The sequence below is a fragment of the Stomoxys calcitrans genome, chromosome 3 (genome assembly GCF_963082655.1).
Source record: "Stomoxys calcitrans chromosome 3, idStoCalc2.1, whole genome shotgun sequence".
Taxonomy (NCBI): Eukaryota; Metazoa; Arthropoda; class Insecta; order Diptera; family Muscidae; genus Stomoxys; species Stomoxys calcitrans.
The window spans coordinates 187,911,172-187,930,860 of record NC_081554.1 but is presented as its reverse complement, the minus strand read 5'-3'; the positions used below and the strand labels follow the sequence as shown (position 1 = coordinate 187,930,860).

Here is a 19,689-nt window from a genome sequence, read left to right as displayed (position 1 = left end):
TTCCTGGAAAAGGGTACTACAACTACTCTTTTCCTTAAAAATGGGTAATAAAACAATAATTTTCTTTGGAAACGGGTAAAAAACTACTCTTTCCCTTGAAAAAGGGTAAAAAACTACAATTTCCCTTGAAAAAGGGTAATAATACTACCCTTTCCTTGGAAAATAGTGCTAAATCAATCCTTTCCCTTGGAAAAGGTTACTAAAACTACACTTTCCCTTAGAAAAGTGTACTTAAACTACCCTCTCCCTTAAAAAAGGGTCCTTAAACTATCCTATCCTTACTTAAAATGGCCTCTCCCATGGAAATGGGTAATAAAACTCTTTGCCTCGGAACAGGGAAATAAAACTACACTTGCCCTTGGAAAAGGGTACTTAAACTACCCTTTCCCTTGGAAATGGATAATAAAACTACCCTTTTCCTTGGAAAATGATAATAACTCTACCCTGAAAAGGTTACTAAAACTACACTTTCCTTTGAAAAATGATACTAAAACTACCCTTTACCTTGGAAAAGGATACTAAAACTACCCTTAGAAAAGGGTGAAAAAACTACCCTTTTCCTTCGAGAAAAGTAATGAAACTACCATGTTTTGGAAAAGGGTAATAAAGCTACTCTTTCCCTTGGAAAAGGGTAATAAAGCTACCCTTTCCCTTGGAAAAGGGTAATAAAATACTCTTTCCTTTGGAAAAGAGTAATAAATCTTTCCTTTCCCTTGGAAAAGGGTAATAAAACAACCCTATCCCTGGGAAAAGGGTAATAAAACTACCCCTTCCCTTGTAAAAGGAAAATAAAAGTAAGAACTACTGTCTGAAAAATTTTCTACAAAGACGTTATCTGAGTGAAATGTTTACTATGTGGCGCCCAACGTGAGTGAGATGATCTCAGTGAGACAAAGGTTTTAGTCTGGGAAGAATATAATTCTTATTTGTCTGCAATAAGAACCAAAGTTAAAGGCATTTGGTTGAAGGATTTAGATTTTGGTCAATTTTGTGGCGCCCAACGTGGGTTTTGAGTATCATAAATTCGTAATCATGCTTTGGCCCTTGTCTATAATTATCTTTTAAAAAGAATAAAGAAAAATTCTTTAAAACGGAATTAATGGGCTTTTGAACCATGGATTACAAACTTGATCCACAATGTGGCGCCCAACGTGGGGCTAAGTGAGATATGAACTAAAAATACTTAAGCTTTGGTTCTTGCCTACGAACAACTTTGAACCTATTACTTTGTTAACCAACTTTTGGGATATTGGGTGAAAGATTTCAAGCTTTATCCACTGAGCGGCGCCCAATATGGGGCTTAATAAGTAAGATTCTATAAAACGCATTGATTTTTAATTACGTGTTTTTTTACCTAATTAAAAATTTCTGATCAGAATTGCAAGATTCCGATCTAGGCCTTTAAAGTGGCGCCCAATGTTTGACTTATTGGTTAACAGTTATTAATATATCATTAAAAATAATTATCTCCAAAAGCTTAAATCCCAATGTCATATGATATGATGGTTTATTACTCATATTTCCGTTTAATAACACAAAACCAATTAAAGCCAAATTTTCCCTTTCCAATGACAGTAAACAAAAAATTTGGCTACACAAACTTCAAGTTTTTTTTCGATTTTATTTGCCAAACAAAATCCAAAAAAATATGAAAACCGTTTGTCTATGAAAAAGAAAAAAGAGTGAATAATATGCCTTTATAACATTGTATCTACTTGAGTGAATACTATGCCTTTACTTTCACTTTCGCTCGCATTATTTTAAAATTAATCTCCTTCCCAATATCCCACAGTTTGATAGTTTGATAGTTTTATGATTTATTTTTTTGTTTTGCTTCTTAAAAACTCGTGGGTTATTTGTTGCCAATTCTACATGGCAGCTAAACTTTTTGAGCATAGGGATTATAAATGTTAACGGTAGGTGGCGTACCAAATCATTTTAAATAAAATATTGTTCATATGTTATGTTTTTGTTGCCTTATTCGGTAACTTGCGATTATTTTTGTTTGTTAGCGGGTAAAAATATTTGGGCTTTTTGGGTATTTACAAGAGGCTCAGTTAAAACAAATTGAGGAACACTAGAAAAGTAAAAAGGGTTATGGTTCAAACTACTGAGTGTGTGTTAAGTGTGAATCAAACTACTGGAAGTTTGATTTAAACTACTATGGGTATGATTCAAACTACTATAGTTATGATTCAAACAGCTAGAAGTTTGATTCAAACTACGAAGAGTACGATTCATTCAAACTACTTGGAATTTGATGCAAAATACGAAGAGTTTGATTCAAACTACGAGCAGTTTTATACAAACTTCCTGGGGTTTGATTCAAAATACCATGAAATTCATGGAAACCTTGAATTAAACTACCAGAAGTTTAATTGGAATAGTGGAGTTTGATTCAAACTACCAAGAAGTTTTATTTTCAAGTTTTTTGCCTGTTAGGGCGAAGATGATTAAATTTTACATCAAACTACCAGAAGTTTGATTCAAACTACTAAGAGTTTGATTCAAACTACTAAGAGTTTGATTCAAACTACTAAGAGTTTGATTCAAACTACCAGGAGTTTGATTCAAACTAGCAAAAAATAACTCAAAATACAAAGTCTGTTTCAAACCACCAAGGTGTGATTCACCATTCTAGGAGTTCGATTCAAACCACTAGTATTTTTATTCACATTTTAAGGAGTTCGATTCCAACTACCAAGAACTAGATTCAAACTGCCACGAGTTTGAGTCAAACAACTAGGAGTTGGATGCAAACTACTAGAGGTTTGATTGAATCAATAAGAAGTTTGGTTCAAACTACTTGGCGGTTGATGCAAACTCAATCAATTAATCAATTCCTTACTTTTAGCAAAAAAAATAGAAAAAGTATTTGCTTTTGTGACATTATCATAAATATTTTAAAACTTTGAATAAAACTACCAGAAGTTTAATTGAAAATAGTAGAAGTTTCATTCAAACAACCATGAGGTTGATTCAAACTACAAGGAGTTTGATTCAAACTAATAAGAGTTTGATTCAAACTTGCAAAGAATGATTCAAACTACCAAAGTTTCATTCAAACCACCAAGGTGTGATTCACAATTCTAGTGGTTTTATTCAAACCAGTAGTACCACCAGTAGTTTAATTGAAAAAGTAGAAGTTTCATTCAAACAACCAGCAGTTTGATTCATACTGCAAGAAGTTTCATTCAAACTACCAGGTGTTTGATTCAAACTACTAAGAGTTCAATTCAAACTTGCAAAGAATGATTCAAACTACCAAAGTTCGATTCAAACCACCAATGTGTGATTCACAATTCTAGGAGTTTGATTCAAACCAGTAGTACCACCAATAGTTTAATTGAAAATAGTAGAAGTTTCATACAAACAACCGGGAGATTGATTCAAACTACAAGAAGTTTCATTCAAACTACCTGGAGTTTGATTAAACTAATAGAAGTTTGATTCAAACTACTAAGAGTTTGATTCAAACTACTAAAGTTTGATTCAAACTACTAAGAGTTTGATTCAAACTACTAAAGTTTGATTCAAACCATCAAGGTGTGATTCACAATTCTAGGAGTTTGATTTAAAACACAAGTATTTTGATTCAAATTTAAAGGAGTTCGATTCAAGCAAATAGGAGTGGATTTAAGCCACGAGTAGTTTGATTCAAATTTCAAGAATTTTGATTCAAATTTCAAGGTGTTTGATTCCAACTACAAGGAGTTTGATTCAAACTGCCAGAAGTTTGATTCAAACAACTAGAAGTTGGATTTAAACTACTAGAGGTTTGATTCAATATATTAGAAGTTTGGTACAAACTACTTGAAGCTTGATGCAAATTATTAGAAATTTTACAAAAAAATCAATTTCTTACCTTTGGCAAAAAAATAAAAAAAAGTATCGGCTTTTGTGTCCATATCATAAAAATTTTGTCATTTGACGGTTCTAGGTAATAATTTTTAAGTTCTATCCTCCACCCAAACAAATTATTATTCATAAAAAGTAATTCTCCTAAAAACAGAGGGAATCACCTTATTATCCCTCTTCCTCATGAGGGAGGGAATACCCTTAGGTTTGAGACAATAGCAAAATAAAGATATCAAATAACCAACAGCATAACCTCAAAAGAAACATTAAAGCAGCAGCTAGAAACACTGGGCCCTTAAAACAAAAAATCAAAACATACAAAGAAATTCAATTTAAAATATTGACCTTTGCGTTTAAAAATCAGAAAGAAAGGCAGTGCTTGAAGAAAAGACCCCAACAAATAAAGTCATAAAAAATCTGAGACCATAATCGATTTTTGGTTTCCCAGGAAGCCAACCAAACCGACATTTGAGCCAAAACAAAAACAATACAAGCCCATATTCCTTAAACTATAAGGAATTGGCCACGAATATCAACCAAACCTAATGACTATCATTAAAATGAACAAATTACAAAAATCCAGACGAGACGAGAAAATAATACCAGACAATAAACTGACAATACAAAAGATAAGGGAATTAACAAACGCAACTTCAAACTCCCCCTGCAGAAAACCAAAAACTGTTACACAATAATCGAAAATTGGGGTTTTATGGTTTCACTGGAACACAAAACAAAACCTATGAGTGCAGACAAGACAGAAAGACGGACAGACAGACCAACAAACACACCAACAGATGGACATTTTCCATTTTTTATGACCTTTTTTGTCTGCCATCGAAAGCGAAAGTCAATGAAAAGGATCATTGCACTCATATTGAGTACACTAACACAAAACACTACTCCACCATGCCATCCATTCATGTGTACAAACAACAAACGAAAGACCACACGGATCCTCTTATTTGCCTTTTAACACATATTTTTGTTTATGGGCTTTGTTTTTGATTATTTTCTTAAGAAAGAAGTCAAAAAATCACTTTTCAAAAGGGTATGAAATAACAAAGCACGTTTATTTAAAATCAAACACTCGCTTGTTTTCAATTGGGGGGATTTTTCCCTACAGTTTCAAAGGGCAAGAATGTCAAGAAAAATTATAATAAAAAAAAACTTATGACTGACTGCCCTTAAGAAAAATAAACTATTAGGTAATTTGATATGTTCTTTGAAATTATGAAAAATAAAACCCCCCACATATATGAGAGAGCATTTGGCTATAGCTATATATAAAAAAAGAAATAAAGAGTTTCACAATTTGTTGAAAAAAAACATCAATTATCGTACTTTGAATGACATTTCGTCACAAATAATAAGTAAAAAGTCATTAAGTTAGGCTGGGCCGAATTTTGGATACCCACCAACTCGGGTGTAATATCCTCGGGTCATAATTCAGTGAAAAATTCATTTTCTATGATTTGGACCAACTTCGGCGCAGATATTAAGTGGTCTTATAAATGCAAGTCACTCTTCAATGTTGGTTCAATATCCAAATATAGACCGATCTGTAACATAAAGTACACGGATGTTGAAAATCCTAATATAAGTCATTGTGTCATATTTCAGAGAAATCGGATAAAAAATGCACCTTTTCACTATATGGCAGCTATATCCAAATTTGTACCGATCTTGGCCAAACTGTAAAAACATGTCGAAGGGCCCAGCACAACTCACTTTCTCAAATTTCAGCGAAATCGGACAATAAATTAGCCTCTTTTAAGCCCAAGACCTTAAATCGAGAGATCGGTCTATATGGCAGATATATCCAAAATTGAAACGATCTGGGACAAATCGAAAAAGTATATTGAGCGACCCAACACAACTCACTTTCTCAAATTTCAGCAAAATCGGACATTAAATGAGCCTCTTATGGGTCCAAGACCTTAAATCGGGAGATCGGTCTATATGGCAGCTATATCCAAATTTGAAGCGATCTGGGCAAAATTGAAAATAGATGTTGAGCGGCCCAACACAACTCACTGTCTCAAATTTCAGCAAAATTGGATAATTAATGTGGCTTTTACCGGCTCATGACCTTAAAACGAGAGATAGTCCTATATGGCAGCTATATCCGAATCTGAATCGGTCTGGGCCAAATTGCGGAAAGATATCGAAGAGCCTAATAAAATTTACTGTCCCAAATTTCTGCGAAAAAGGACCAGTAATGGGCCTTTTATGGACCCAAATCCTTAAATCGAAAGATCGGCCTATATGGCAGCTATATCCAAATCTGAACCGATCTGGGCCAAATTGAAGAAGGATGTCGAAGGCCCTAAATAACTCACTCTCTCAAAATTTCATCAAAATTGGAAAATAAATGAGGCTTTTTTGGGCCTAGGACTTTAAATCGGCAGATCAGTCTATATGGGAGCTATATCCAAATTTGGACCGATCTGGGCAAAATTGAAGAAAGATATCGAGCGGCCTAACACAACTCACTGTCTAAAATTTCAGCAAAATTGGATAATAAATGTGGCTTTTATGGGCTCAAGACCTTAAAACGAGAGATAGGCCTATATGGCAGCTATATCCGAATCTGAATCGGTCTGGGCCAAATTGCGGAAAGATATCGAAGAGCCTAATAAAATTTACTGTCCCAAATTTCTGCGAAAAAGAACCAGTAATGGCCTTTTTATGGACCCAAATCCTTAAATCGAAAGATCGGCCTATATGGCAGCTATATCCAAATCTGAACCGATCTGGGCCAAATTGAAGAAGGATGTCGAAGGCCCTAGATAACTCACTGTCTCAAAATTTCATCAAAATTGGAAAATAAATGAGGCTTTTTTGGGCCTAGGACTTTAAATCGGCAGATCAGTCTATATGGGAGCTATATCCAAATTTGGACCGATCTGGGCAAAATTGAAGAAAGATGTCACTGTCTAAAATTTCAGCAAAATTGGATAATAAATGTGGCTTTTATGGGCTCAAGACCTTAAAACGAGAGATAGGCCTATATGGCAGCTATATCCGAATCTGAACCGGTCTGGGCCAAATTGCGGAAAGATATCGAAGAGCCTAACAAAACTCACTATCCCAAATTTCTGCGAAAAAGGACAAAAATTGCGCCTTTTATGGACCCAAAACCTTAAATCGAAAGATCGGCCTATATTGCAGCTATATCCAAATCTGAACCGATGTGGGCCAAATTGAAGAAGGATGTCGAAGGCCTTACATAACTCACTGTCTCAAAATTTCAGCAAAATTGGATAATATATGAGACTTTTATGGGCCTAAGACCGTAAATCGGCAAATCAGTCTATATGGGTATATCAAGTAGAGCGAGTAGAGTAGAGGAGGCTAGTGTAGAGAAGAGTAGAGTAGAGTAGAGTAGAGTAGAGTAGAGTAGAGTAGAGTAAAGTAGAGTAGAGTAGAGTAGAGTAGAGTAGAGTAGAGTAGGGTAGAGTAGAGTAGAGTAGAGTAGAGTAGAGTAGAGTAGAGTAGAGTAGAGTAGAGTAGAGTAGAGTAGAGTAGAGTAGAGTAGAGTAGAGTAGAGTAGAGTAGAGTAGAGTAGAGTAGAGTAGAGTAGAGTAGAGTAGAGTAGAGTAGAGTAGAGTAGAGTAGAGTAGAGTAGAGTAGAGTAGAGTAGAGTAGAGTAGAGTAGAGTAGAGTAGAGTAGAGTAGAGTAGAGTAGAGTAGAGTAGAGTAGAGTAGAGTAGAGTAGAGTAGAGTAGAGTAGAGTAGAGTAGAGTAAAGTAAGGGCAGAGCAGAATAAGTAGATAAGTTTAGAGCAGTGTAAGTAGATAAGGGCAGAGCAGAGTAGAGTAGAGTACCGTACAGCACAATACTGTAGACTAGAATAGAGTAGAGTACGAGAGTTGCTTTTATATTTCGAGATTGGACAAAACTTGTGTTGCAATCTGCCAACTGACAGCACTATCGTAAAGCTTTTAATTTTTGAGGCTATACGTACTCAGAACGTTTTGACATACGACGATGGAATTAAATCGTGAACATTTTCGTGCTATTATTTTTTACAACTTTCGTCGTGAATTAACTCAAAAACAATGCATCGATGAAATTTATTCAATTTTTGGCGATGAAGTTCCATCAAGAACTAGTGTTTATCGTTAACCTTAGGAATTAGTGGGACCAGCATACATTCAATATTGCATGAACATTTGACCGTCAAAAAAAATTGTTTGCGTTCGTTCCCATACAATTTGGCAATCGCTCAAAGAAAGGCTCGTGTTGATTGGTCGAAAGAAATGCTCAAAAAAAAAACGATCGCGGTGCTTCCAAACACGTATGTGTCATTGAGACAGGCGATGAATCGTGAATTTGAGCGTATGTAAACAGCAGTCGACTGAATGGATATCTCAAGATGACCCAAATTCATCAAAAGTTGCTCGCGCACGAAGCATTTTCAAGCAAATGATTGCCTGTTTTTTCGGAAAAACTGAACATGTCGCTATCGTACCACTAGAACAACCCAGAACAGTCAATTCTGAGTGGCACAACCGTCAGGTTGTCTTCGAAGAAATCAGGAAAACCAACCACCGAAGACGGATCACTGTCACACATCGGCTGAAACAACCGCATTTTTGAGCACTCAAAACATCGATTGGTTGAGTCATCCGCCGTACAGTCCCGACTTGGCACCGAATGACTTTTTTTATCCCCGTAGAGGTCAACGTTTTGCAACACGATTTGATTTCTTGAGTCCATGGATCCGCAATTTTCGTCCGATTCGGCAGAAATTTTGCACTTAGTGTTCTGTTATGACTTTCAACACCTGTGTCAAGTACGTTCCAAATCGATGTATAATCTGGTATTGCTTCCATATAAACCGATCTCCCGATTTGACTTCTTGAGCCCCTGGAAGCCTCAATTTTCATTCGATTACACTAAAAATTTGGACATAGAATTTTGTTATAACCTCAAACAACTGTGTTGAGTACGGTCTAAATCGGTCTATAACCTGGTATAGCTCCCATATAAACCGATCTCCCGATTTGACTTCTTGAACCCCTGGAAGCCTCAATTTTCATCCGATTTGTCTTAAATTTTGCACAAAGTGTTCTGTTATGACTTCTAACAATTTTGCCAAGTAAGGTTCAATCCGATCTATAAACTGATATAGCTCCCATATTGATTTGACTTCTTGAGCCCCTACAAGCAGCAATTTTTATACTATTTGGCTGAAACTTTCCATGCGGTGTTCTGTTTTAATTTTCAACAACTGTGCCAAGTACGGTCCAAATCGGTCTATAACCTGATATAGTAGCTCCCATATAAACAGGTCTCCTGATTATTCTTGTTCGGTTCCTAGAAGCTTAAATTTTGCTGGTTTGACAGAAGTTTGGTATGTAGAATAAAATGGTGTCCTTCAACTAAATTTAGTTTGTATAAATTTATAGCAAAATCCATGGTGATGGGTTCCCAAGATTCCGCACGGCCGAACTTAGAAAGCTTTTTTTCTATTGAAGTATATATGAAAAATTAAATAAAAACAAACAAATTACATAAAAAAAATATATTAAATAATAAAAAAAAATAAAAAAAATAATTATAAAAAATTAAAAATTAGAAAAATAGATTATAATATATAAAAAAAATTAAAATAATCATTTTAAAAAAAATCATTTAAAAGAATTGTTTTAAAAAAATAATTGAAAAAATAGTTAAAAAATAATAAAAAATATTAGAAAAATAATTAAAAAAATTTTTAAAAAAATAGTTTTGTAAAAAATATTTTTTAAAAAATAATTTTATAAAAAATATTTTTTAAAAAATAATTTTATAAAAAATATTTTTAAAAAAATGATTTTATAAAAAATACAAATTACATAAAAATATATATTAAAAAAATTAAAAAAAAAATAATTATAAAAATAATTATAAAAATAATAATAAAAAATTAAGAACTAAAAAAATAGATTATAATATATAAAAAATAAATAATTCAAAAAATCATTTTAAAAAAATTGTTTTAAAAAAATAATTGAAAAAAATAGTTAAAAAAAAATAATAAAAAAAAAATTAGAAAAATAATTAAAAAAATTATTTTATAAAAAATATTTTTAAAAAAATAATTTATTAAAAAATATTTTTAAAAAATAATTTTATAAAAAATATTTTTAAAAAAATAATTTTATAAAAGATATTTAAAAAAAAAATAATTTTAAAAAATTATTTATAAAATAATTTAAAAATATTTATAAAATCATTCATTTAGAAATTATATTATAAAAAGGTATACTACGAAATATTTCCAAAAAAATTTATAATTTTTTTTATTTTTAATTTTAACTAAAAACCATTTTGCTTTATAGATTGTATTTAATATACAAATTATTTAATTTGAAGTACGTACTTACAATTACAACAAATACCATGAATTGTATTTCTTAGTACATGGTGCTGAAAATAAAAAAAAAAAAAACTAATTAAAATTTAATTATTAACAAACAAATAGCACATAATAAGATTTATGACTTATTATTTAAATTTTCAAAAAAAAATTTAATAATTAAGAAAACGATATAAAATGCAAGATTTAATATGTCATTCGTAACAAAATTTTCGAAGATCTGGGATATTGATTTCTGGGAAAATTGCTACCGAACACTTACATTCCCCAAAACTCCAATGTGGTATAAAAGAAAAATTATAACAAAAAAAAAATATTTTTTTTTTTATAATTTTAGGCATTTACGTGAACATCAGAAACATTTTCAGCGGTGCTTAAACCCTTACTGAAGCTGGCTACATTTCTGAGGTATCCTGCCATGTTTAAACGTCTCTACCAAGTGGTGTCGCTATGCGCCACGACGTTCGGACTCGGCTTAAAAAAAGACAAGTCCCTTACCATTAAACTTAAAATTTTAATCGGACTGCATTAATTGTTATGAGAGAAGTATCCCCTGTTCCTTATTGAAATGTTCATGGGAAATTTAATACTATGACATGTTTATACCCTCCATAATAACCCCCTGTATTAATTTCGTCATTCGTTTTGTAACTCATGGAAATATTGATCTGAGACCCACAGTATATTCCAGATCGTTTTGACCTTCTAAATCGTTTTAGCTATGTCCGTCCGTCCGTCTGTCTGTCCGTCTGTCGAAGTAGTAAAGCTAGGTACATGGAATTTTGTACAAATACTTTTTATTAGTGCAGATCGGATGGGATTGTAAATGGACCAAATCGGTGCATGTTTTGGTATAGCTGCCATATAAACCGATCTCGGATCTTGACTTCTTGAGCCACTAGAAGGCGCAATTGTTATTCGATTTGGCTGAAATTTTGCACGTAGCGTTTTGTTATGACATTCAACAACCGTACCAGATATGGTTGAAATTGGTCCACATCCTGATATAGCTCCCATATAAACCAATTTCCCGATTTTACTTCTTGAGCCTCTGAACGGCCCAATTCTTATCTATATTGGCTGAAACTTTGCACAATGACTTCTTCTACGACCTTCAACATAAGAGCCAAGTATGGTCTGAATCGGTCCAATACCTGATATAGCTCCCATATAAACCGACCTCCCGAATACAGTTTTTGAGCCCCTAGAGGACGCAGTTCTTATCTGATTCGGCTGAAATTTTGATCAACGACTCTCAGCTGGTAAAAGACTTATCCCAACTTGGTGTCAAAGATTGGAGAAGAAGGCGCTTGAAATCTAGTCTATGTTCGGCTAGTGATATAAATGTAATGTAATGGCCAATTAAATCAAAATAAGTCCAATCAAAGTTTTGTCATCATTTTATTCATAGCTGAGTACGGGTTTGCATAGCTTAGAACATAAGGATAGGTGTTAATTTCGTTGCTCAATCCCAGCCTATGAAAAAAACCATGAAAAAAAAACTCTTTGCTGGCATCTAGAATATCAACCAAATGTGTTGTGACTCTTATTAACAATGAATGTAATGAGACTAAAACTTGACACTCGAAAAACATGTAGACACCATTGCTAGTTTATGTTCACAAGTTTACATTGAGTGAGTGGCGTGCGATTGCAACGTCTGTAGCGAAAAAAAAACATACGCGGCAACAAAAATTTATACAAAGCAATAGCAGCACCTGCCTTTGAAATCTAGTAACTCAACTATAGTTGTGCCAATAGCAAAACTAGGGGAGGGAGGGAGAGTGTTGGGCCTTCATCATTAGCTGCTTGTTGGTGGAAGCCAAGCATATGGAAGTGGATATCTGAAACCGACAATTGTTGAAAAGGCCGCCAAACCACAATGCAACCAATTTATTGGGGGAAGCCAGCCAGATAACCAGCCAGCTACCAAGCAAGTGAGTGATAGTGGAGCAGCATGTTTATTATATTTTTATTTTTGTTAATTTCGATTTTTTTTGGTGTTGATTTTCAATCTTGTTTTCATTTATTTAAGTTGAAAAATTTATTGCTATTTTTTATATTAAATTATAGGCGATGTACAATACATAATGGCATTACAATTAAAACGCATGCTTTACTATGATTAAATGAGGCATGAAGTTGGTAGGTATACTGTAAACATACTGGGTGGAGTGCAGCTCATAAAAATGCACTTAAGCTACCAGGAAAAACTGGGTCTATAAATAAAATAAGTGCTTCGAAGGAATCATTGGAGAAACTAAAACACAAAGCATTAAAGCTTATATTGGGTTGCCCAAAAAGTAATTGCGGATTTTTTATATAGTCGGCGTTGACAAATTTTTTCACAGCTTGTGACTCTGTAATTGCATTCTTTCTTCTGTCAGTTATCAGCTGTTACTTTTAGCTTGCTTTAGAAAAAAAATTTAAAAAAAGTATATTTGATTAAAGTTCATTCTAGTTAAGTTTTATTAAAATTGTAAAAAAAGTGGCGCCCAACGAAGTTGCATAGAGCTATCACCATTAATAAGCAGCATTTTCAGTTAGTTAACCAAATTTATATCAGTATTGCATTGAATTGTCTAAAAATCAGTAAAACGAATCTTATATACCCTCCACCATGGATCGCATTTGACGAGTTCTTTGCGCGGTAACTCTTTTCAGGCAAACAAAGAATAATGGATCAGAATGGTTATGCTATTGGAGCTATTTTAAGTTATAGTCCAATTCGAACCATACTTGAATTGAATGTAAAAGACCATAGTAGAAGTCTCATTGGGCAATATTTCAGTCCATTCGCATAATAATTGCGTCTTGTAGGGGCTCAAGAAGCATAATCGGGAGATCGGTTTATATGGGAGCTGTATCAGGCTATAGATCGATTCAGAACATATGGGACACGTATGTTGAAGGTCATGGGAGAAGCCGTCGTACAAAATTTCAGCCAGGAATTGCACCCTCTAGACGCTTAAGAAGTCAAGATACCTGATCCCTTCTAGTGGCTCAAGCAGTCCAGATTCAAGATCGGTTCATATGACAGCTATATTAGTTTATGAACCGACTTGAACCAGATTTGGCACAGTTGTTGGAAGTTATAACAATACACTTCATGCTCAATTTCATCAAAATCGGATGAGAATTGCGTCCTCTAGTGGCTCAAAAAGTCAAGATCCCAGATCGGTTTATAAGGCAGCTATATCTGGTTGTGTACCGACTTGATCCATACACAGAGAACTTGTTGGAAGTCATAACAAAATACTTCACACAAAATTTCAGTCAAATCGGATGAGAATTGCGGCCTCTAGAGGCCAAGTATGTCAAGATCCCAGATCGGCTTATATGGTAGTTATATCAAGTTATGTACCGATGTGAACCATACTTAACACAGTTGTTGAAAGTCATGACAAAACACGTCAATCAAAATTTCAGCTAAATCGGATGACAATTGCGCCCTCTAGTGGCTCAAAAAGTCAAGATTCAAGATCGGATTATAAGGCAGCTATATCAGTTTATGGACCGACTTGAACCACTTTTGTCACAGTTGTTGGAAGTCATAAAAAAACACTTCATGCAAAATTTCAGTCAAATCGGATGAGATTTGCGCCCTCTAGTGGCTCAAAAAGTTAAGATCCCAGATCGGCTTATATGGCAGCAATATTAAATTATGTACCGATGTGAACAATACTTAGCACAGTTGTTGGAAGTCATGGCAAAACACTTCATGCAAAATTTCAGCCAAATCGGATGAGATTTGCTCCCTCTAGTGGCTCAAAAAGTCAAGATCCAAGATCGGTTTATAAGGTAGCTATATCTGGTTGTGTACCGACTTGATCCATACACAGAGAACTTGTTGGAAGTCATAAAAAAATACTTCATGCAAAATTTCAGCCAAATCGGATGAGAATTGCGCCCTCTAGTGGCTCAAAAAGTCAAGATCCAAGATCCGTTTATAAGGCAGCTATATTAGATTGTGGACCGATTTGAACCCTACTAAACACGGTTATTGGAAGTCATGACAAAACACCTCATTCAAAACTTCCGCCAAATCGGTAGAGAATTGCGCCCTCTAGTGGCTCAAAAAGTCAAGATCCAAGATCGGTTTATAAGGCAGCTATATCAGGTTGTGGACCGATTTGAACCATACTCAGAGCAGTAGTGTGGAGTTATAACAAAATACTTCATGCAAAATTTCACCCAAATCGGATAAGAATTACGGCCTCTAGTAGCTCAAGAAATCAAGATCCAAGATCGGTTTATATGGCAGCTACATCAGGTTATGGACCGATTTGAACCATACTCAGAGCAGTTGTTGGAAGTCTTGTCAAAACACCTCATGCAAATTTTCAGCCAAATCGGTTGAGAATTGCTCCCTCTAGTGGCTCAAGAAGTCAAGAACCAAGATCGGTTTATATGGCAGCTATATTAAAACATAGACCGATGTGGCCCATTTACAATCTCAACCGACCTACACTAATAAGAAGTAAAAGTGCAAAAATTCAAGCACCTAGCTTTACTCCTTCGAAAGTTAACGTGCTTTCGACAGATGGACGGATGGAAGGACGTGGCTAGTTCGATTCAGAATGGCGAGACGATCAAGAATATATATACTTTATGGGGTCCTAGATCAATACTTCGAGGTGTTACAAACGGAATGACGAAATTAGTATACCCCCATCCTATGGTGGAGAGTATAAAAAAGTAAGGCCTCTTTGCAAACCCTCTTAAAGTTGTATGGTTAAACTAGCGCCCAACGTAAGGTGTTTACCTTAACCTCTATAGTCGAATATGTGCCAAGTTTTATCGATGACACAAAGCCCGATGTCCATGTAATAGGAACATCGGGCTTAGCCATGAAAGGTTACCTTCAGTACCCTATGCCTCAAACCTGTTTGTCATATAAAATTATCCCCAACGGTTATATTCAATTAAGCGCCCTAAATTAACTTCCGCAACATGCGATTTTTTTTTTAAACATGCAAAAATTGTATATCCCATTGTAATTTAGAATTCTACTTAAAATCTAAGTTCTATCCCATGAAATTTTATCCCACACATAATGGAAAGCCTTTTCATCAAGCCCTTATTCGCTGTTTAACAAGAATTTGATGTTTTCCAAAGTTCATTAAAGTAAAATATTCCAGCATTATTTTCACGCAACTAAAGCTTCCCACACTAAAAGGGGAAGAGCTTCCCTAGGGAATTCTGAAAAAATTCTCAAAACTAAAGATACATAAATTAAAAGCAAATACAAAAACACATAAAATTGCCCTTCGAAGCAAAGACAAGCAGTATTTAATATGAGCAAGATTCCAAAAAAAAAAACCATAGACAGGCACCACGTCATAGAAGGGTAATTTCTTTTGAAATTTAAGCCAGTTGTAGTTGTATTGCTCTGTGCAAACACTCTTCAGGTGTAGAGTTATGACGAGTGCGACGACTTTAGCAAGCCGTTTCCGTTTAGAAAATATTTCATGTTTTGTTTGTTCCCCCTGATTTTGTTTTATGATTTTGCACCATTCCAGCAACGACGCTCAGCGGGATTGTAAGAATCAAACCACCTCTAACTTATCAAACAAATAAAAAAAAAACACCACTCTAGGTGGTGCTCTTTCTCAGTTCCTGGGCTTAATGTTGGTGCTGTCTTTGTTCTGCACTTTTGCTTTTGCGGTTGCAAGTCTACTTCTAAAGATGTCAGTTTCATTAAAAAGGAAGTTCATGTTGTTTGATGAAAAAAACAAAAAACAAACCAAATAAAATCACAGAAAACGGAAATAATGTACGAGGCAACCGACCGCTTTGGAATACTTTCGTATTAATTATCGGATATGTCGTGGGAAATTCTTGTGAAATGGAAATGCTGTTTCAGCTAGCATAAATTACAGAGCCCAATTACTGATGGATAATCAAGAGGGTTAGAAGGTATAAAGAGTGGCAAGACATGTTGAAAAAAAAAATTATTATTAAAAATATACAAAAGCAAGTAAAAGCGTGCTTAGTTCGGCCGATCTCTCGATCATCCTGGTTCAGTTCCTAGAAGCTGGTTCGGAAGAAGAAGTTATATCAGATTATAGACCGATTCGGATCGTACTTAGCATAGTTGTTGGAAGTCCTATCAAAACACTATATGCAAAATTTCAGCAAAATCGGATAAAAATTGGGGCTTGTAAGGGCTCAAGAAGTCAAACCGGGAGATCGGTTTATATGGGAGCTATATCAGGTTATAGACCGATTCGAACCGTACTAGGCACAGTTGACGGAAATCATAACAGAACACTATGTGCAAAATTTCAGCCAAATCGGATGAAAATTGCGGCTGGTCAAATCGGGAGATCAGTTTATATGAGAGTTGTATTAGGTTAAAGACCGATTCGGACCGTATTTGGCCCAATTGTTGGAAGTCATAACAGAACACTACATGTAAAATTTCAGCCAAAACTGACATAAATTGGGGCTTGTAAGGGCTCAATAAGTCAAATAGGGAGATCGGTTTATATGGGAGCTATATCGGGTTATATACCGATTTGGACAGTACTTGGCTAAGTAGTTGGAAGACATAGGGGAACCCCATATCCAAAATTTCAGCCAAATCGGATGAAAATTGCGGTTGGTAAGGGCTCAAGAAGTCAAATCGGGAGATCAGTTTATATGAGAGCTATATCAGGTTATAGACCGATTCGGACCATACTTAACACAGTTGTTGAAAGTCATAACGGAAGAACACATGCAAAATTTCAGCAAAATCAGACAAAAATTGGAGCTGGTAAGGGCTCAAGAAGTAAAATCTGGAGATCGGTTTTTGCAAAATTGCAGCCAAATCGGACCAAAATTGCGGCTTGTAAATAATAAATCAAATCGGGAGATCGGTTTATACGGGAGCTATATCCAAATCTGAACCGATATGGCCCATTTTCAATCCCCAACGACCACACCGATATTAAGTATATGTGCAAAATTTCAAGCGGCTAGCTTTACGCGTTCGACCGCTATCATGATTTTGACAGACGGACGGACGGACATGGGTAGATCGATTTAGAACGTCGAGACGATCATTAGACGAATGTTTCGAGTTGTAACAAACTAAATTACTAGATTAGTATTCCCGTCCTAAGGTGTATAATAAAAGAATAATATACAATAAAATAAAATAAATAAATAAAACAAAAAATAAAATAAAATAAAATGAAATAAAATAAAAAAACGGCTGAACCGATTTTCGTGAAATTTTCACAGATGGTAGAGTTTGAACCACCTGTGAAAATAGGGTACTTCATTTTTTGATGTCCGAGCGTTGGGGTGACCCTCCCACTTACACCAAATTTCAAAAACGCCAGATCTCAGATATAGGTGTACTGATTTAAAAAATTTGTATGCCACCCTCTGGTACCTCAAAAATACGAAATTGGTATAAAGTTTTGGGCTTAAATAACATGGGGGGACGCCCCATCCCAAAACCCACCCGAACGGACATGTTTACCAATTGGGTCAATATGGGTATCCAATAAAAGGTATTTAAGAGTAGAGTACGAACTTGGCATAAAAGTGTCACCCAAAGGGGGGGGGGGGTCCCCCCACCCCCAAAAACACCACTAAACAGGACACTTTTACCGCTTTGGGTAACATGGGTAACAAATGAAAGCTATTTAAAAGTACATACTAATCTGACATAAAAATGTATTACTTGGTGTCTGGGGAGCCTCTCCAGGTGTCTGGGGAGCCTATCTGAAGGGGGCGGACTCTCCCCCCTTACCCATAATTTTCAGAAGCGCAACGTCTCGGAGAAGAGTGGTGCAATTTAGGCGAAATTTTGTGTGCTCTCTTATAGAAACCTAAAAACAAACATTTGGTATCCGAATTTCCGAAGGGGTACCAGGGGGCGCCGCCCTACCCCCAAACCCACCAAATATATACGTATCTATAGACCAATCACGACAATATGGGATTCAAAAAAAGGTATTTAAGAGTAGAAAACGTACCTGAAATCCAATTGTGGAACCACCAATTTGTTGAGACCACCCCAACCCCGAGAACACCCCTAAATCGGACATATTTACCGACCATGGCAATATGGGGCTCAAATGAAAGTTACTTGGGAGTTGAAGACGAAATTGATACTCATTTTCGAGACCAATATTCGGGGGTCCACCCCTTCCCCAAAACACCCACCAAATATGACTTTTTTTATTGACAATGGCAAAATGTGGAACAAATAAAAGCTATTTGAGAGTTGAATACGAATCTGATATTCAAATGCGGGTCCAAGTATTTGGGGGTCCGCCACTCCCCCAAAGAGGACAAATTTAAAGACCACAGTAATATGGGATTCAAATAAAGGTCTTTGGGAGTAGAACACGAATATGATTTCAACATTGGGGAAAAGTGTCTATGAGCCACTCCACCCCTATAACGCCCCCCAAATATAACATATTTGCTGACCATTGCAATATGGGGCTTAAGTCACTGAGCGGCAGTCTATCCCCCCCACTAAAAGCTCTTTAGTTGTCGAAAATAAATATGAAAAGGAACATTTTGTACCAAATATTGTAAAAGATGGCGCAACAGAGCGAGCCCGGTTCAGCTAGTAGATTATATTGGGTTGCCCAAAAAGTAATTGCGGATTATTTAAAAGAAAGTAAATGCATTTTTAATAAAGCTTAGAATGAACTTTAATCAAATATACTTTTTTTACACTTTTTTCTAAAGCAAGCTAAAAGTAACAGCTGATAACTGACAGAAGAGAGAATGCAATTACAGAGTCACAAGCGGTGAAAAAATTTGTCAACGCCGACTATATGAAAAATCCGCAATTACTTTTTGGACAACCCAATAAAAATACATTTCTTATCGAAAAGCATGCAGCAAAAGAAGGTAATTTTTGTTTGGATTTACAAAAACGTTTCAATATTTGCATCTTTCTCGAGAGGAAATTGACTAAGAGTTGGACAGATATAAAGGGTGATTTTTTTGAGGTTAGGATTTTCATGCATTAGTATTTGACAGATCACGTGGGATTTCAGACATGGTGTCAAAGAGAAAGATGCTCAGTATGCTTTGACATTTCATCATGAATAGACTTACTAACGAGCAACGCTTGCAAATCATTGAATTTTATTACCAAAATCAGTGTTCGGTTCGAAATGTGTTCATTCACCGTAACGTTGCGTCCAACAGCATCTTTGAAAAAATACGGTCCAATGATTCCACCAGCGTACAAACCACACCAAACAGTGCATTTTTCGGGATGCATGGGCAGTTCTTGAACGGCTTCTGGTTGCTCTTCACTCCAAATGCGGCAATTTTGCTTATTTACGTAGCCATTCAACCAGAAATGAGCCTCATCGCTGAACAAAATTTGTCAAAATTTGAACACATTTCGAACCGAACACTGATTTTGGTAATAAAATTCAATGATTTGCAAGCGTTGCTCGTTAGTTAGTCTATTCATGATGAAATGTCAAAGCATA

At 35.3% G+C, this 19,689-nt stretch overlaps 1 protein-coding gene across 1 annotated transcript in view; it reads right to left on the bottom strand.

Annotated features, from left to right (window-relative positions):
- The window catches only part of LOC106081385 (GTPase-activating protein CdGAPr), a 216,471-nt gene that overhangs the window by 137,506 nt on the left and 59,276 nt on the right, over positions 1-19,689 (bottom strand). Inside the window, exon 3 of the mRNA XM_059364676.1 lies at positions 10,236-10,278. The gene's annotated coding sequence lies outside the window, so the exon portion shown is untranslated. The remainder of the gene's footprint in view (positions 1-10,235; positions 10,279-19,689) is intronic.